General features: G+C 35.0%; 1 protein-coding gene across 1 annotated transcript in view; it reads right to left on the bottom strand.

Moving 5' to 3' along the window:
- LOC117119801 overlaps positions 1-3,028 on the bottom strand; it is a gene marked incomplete in the record, with an annotated part of 19,344 nt that extends 16,316 nt beyond the window's left edge. Inside the window, 1 exon segment of the mRNA XM_033264717.1 lies at positions 2,962-3,028.
- Between the last annotated feature and the right edge of the window lie 401 nt (positions 3,029-3,429).

The following is a 3,429-nucleotide window of genomic DNA, read 5'->3' as shown; positions in this document are numbered from 1 at the left end:
TTCTAAGCCTACATTTACAAGATAGTGATTTCTGGAGCCATCGCACAATACCCAAACTAACCCAAGACATGTGGAGTATTGAGTCTGCAGCCCCACAGAGTGTAATGTTCACTAGTGTGGCTGTTTCATTGTACTGATCAATTATGTGTAATTCACCATGTTAGCTATTGTCAGCTAATTGTTGATGATAATCAATGTGATATCTAGGGGAAGGAGGCTAACGCCATCTTAAAGAAAGCTCACTCTCCAGTGGTGGATCCAGGGGGGGGGGGTTCATGGGATTTGGACGAACCCCCCTCTGTAAAGAAATGTAAGAAAATACTACTGGGTCCTGGCTTGCAAAAGGCATGCTGAAACCTCAGTGGCGGATCCAGAAATTTTCTGACTGGGAGGGGGGCACCAATAGGTATTCCACACCCGCCTCAGCCCCACCATGGTTAGGGCTGAGGCCCTCTAGACGCTCGAAATTGGCACTCTCAGATGGTAAAAATATGCTTTTTCAAAGCAGTGTTCCTCGACAAAAAATTATTGACTTCCTCTCGACGGGAGCTATGCTCCCCCTCTCCCTCTCCCCTCACGGGCATCGCAAAGGTCTAATCAAGGACTCATAGTCTATTCGATACTGGGAGTCGCAAAGAAAATTATGATTTTGTTTCCCATTCAGACTTTTTAAATTTGATTACTTTATCTCCATTTAAAAAAAAAATGTTTACAAATGCAAGGGTCCTGGCCGGCTGGGCAACCCACCCCACTGGATTAATGCTATATGTCCTACAGCTGTCTCTTATACACATCTAGATGTGGATAAGAGACAGATTCTGGCTTGAGTGACAGTAGTTTTTATATGTCTAGATTGTTGCCTGTCTAGAAATTATGAGTTTAGACACCAAAATCATATCTGTAGCTTATTTAGTTTCAATTTTATGCACATTTTAGATAAATTTGGCGGCCATTTTTCAAAATGGCCGTCATTTGTATACAAGGAGTAAAATCAAGTGTCAACAGGGCTTAGGGTGACCAGAAGGGATTAATTAGGATATCTGGCTATGTGGATTGCTTCTAACATTCCACTCCCCCTAACTCATTTTTTTCGGATTTTTTTTCTAGTCTATATGGATCTCCATGTGAAGACACTTCACAACAAACATAATATAAATATTACCAAGGAGAGTAAGCTGACATTCATAAATACGGGATAGTGAATTCATTTAGCTAATTCATTTATATTTATGTTTTTCAGTTAATTAATCAATAATTAATAGTTAATTAATAAATAAGGCCTTATTATATTGTTCAGTATATTTTTTATTTGTTCAGTATACTTACCTTGCCTTACCTTAGTGAGTCTTACCTTAGTGATATAAGGAGGCAATGAGTTAATACTCGTAGAGACTGCCTCCTCTCAATGTTTCAATGTGTCGGTCATAGGAAACTTTGAAATGGCAAAGTATGGTATGAATTATATACGATATGTCTGTAAGGGAACCTATGGGCATTCCTACTTGCCTTATTGTTTGGTATGTGTTTATGTTTTATTGACTTGATTGAATATTGTAACTGTATATATTTTTTATCAGTATTGCAAGGGAAATACATTTTATTTGATTCGATTTCCACAAAATAACGTATGGTTACCATAGGTTACCATAACTTATACCATATATTTGAATTAAGGCACCCATCGTCCAGTCCAAAGGCCACACGTATTATAGTAGGGAGGCCTACTCCAATAAGCAATATACGGCGAATTTGATAAAATCTTATAATAGAAACAAGAAATTTTAGTGGGTAGGCTTAAGTTCGTTCCATTTAATAGTGAAATGTTTTTCGAAATTAATTTTAATTATTGCACTCATTTTTAAAATTAATTAATGATTTGTAAAGGTATAATTGCCGAATCAGAGTCTTTGATTTATACTTTCGTCATTTTATTCACTAACACTGCAGAATTCAGCGCTGTGCTGTAGGACTGTTTTGTATGTGATTTTGTTTTACTGACCCAATATATGTGTGAAGAGTATATTTGTTAACATGAATTATGATGAGTGAAGGGGTATCTTTGATAATACCCTTGTTTTAAAACCTTATCGGCGCTCTTCAATGAGATATTGTTTTCCACAAATACATTGTTCTACAATAATACTATAATAAATATACTAATAATGAGAATTAATATTAAAATCATGTTAATGATACCATAAAATTATGAATAAATCATGTTTGGAGCTGGTTTTAATTTATTCGTTACTTTAGATAAACGTTATTTTTTGAGCTAATAAAACCTGGAAAAAAAACCACCTGATTTGGTTTTCTCTGTGTTTTAAGTAGGCCTTCATTTCATTGGCTTTCATTGACAATAGAAAGAGAAAACAATCCCCTCTCATCGGAGGCATAAAAATCTTGCCATCCTTTGTATCATCCACGCGTAAACTGGCTAGTAATCAAAGGCTGTAGTAAAACGTCTGTAATATATCTAATTGATTTGGGTTGTGGGAATTCAATGTTTTATTGAATATAGAACCTTCTTCAAGAAGGTTCTATATTCAATAAAACAAGATGATCTTTACAAAGAGAAATCGTATTTAAATTTAAAAAATGAAAACAAATAATTGCGCCCTCTATCTACAAAACTTTATCAGACTCCTCCACTATTTCAACGGGTTTAACGTTACGAATATTTATCGGAGTCGGTTGCCTGCACACAAGCATTCGCTACCGGTGTACGGTCCCGTGTACGGTAGAATAATAGACATATGATTGGGACAATTTCAGCGTCAAAAAGGCCTACAATTTAAAATTACATGCTTTAACTAAACAGCTTTCCAGCTAGTAGCACTCACCTGTTTTCTTTAAACAAATTCAGAATCATTTTAAGCGCACCATTTTAACTGATTTTAAATTTCTACTGCATAGCGGTAAATTTACTTAGGCCTACATAATAAAGTCACATTAATAACTTACCAGCTACGATTCGGTTAGACTAGTTTCCTTTACATTGTTCACGCAAATGACGCTTTCTTGTTTAACGATATTATTATGCTACGGTGATTGTTACGCAAGCTTTCTGCTGGTACCCCATCCTTTACAGGCATTGTTATTTAAATCATCGTTATGTCACTTACACACTGGGAGAGGCAGGGTAGCAAGAAATTCTAAGTTTCCCATTACCACGAAATTACCACTAATCATGTCATTTCTGAAAACTGTTTAACTATATCAACATTTTAGACAAAAAACTTTGAGCAAGGAAAATTTACTAGAATCATTACAGATATAGGCTTATTATGGATGAGAAAAATAGAACAATAATAAAGGGATACGCAGAGTTAAAATCTCTCTAATTTTTTTCACTAGAATAATAATATTGATAATATTGGTAATATTAACATTTTTAATACTAATCATTATGATAACGGTAATATTACCGTA

This window comes from Anneissia japonica, unplaced genomic scaffold (assembly GCF_011630105.1).
Source record: "Anneissia japonica isolate Jap-2015-1 unplaced genomic scaffold, ASM1163010v1 scaffold724_len3256291_cov202, whole genome shotgun sequence".
Classification (NCBI taxonomy): domain Eukaryota; kingdom Metazoa; phylum Echinodermata; class Crinoidea; order Comatulida; family Comatulidae; genus Anneissia; species Anneissia japonica.
This window is presented reverse-complemented; position numbering and strand designations above follow the sequence as displayed.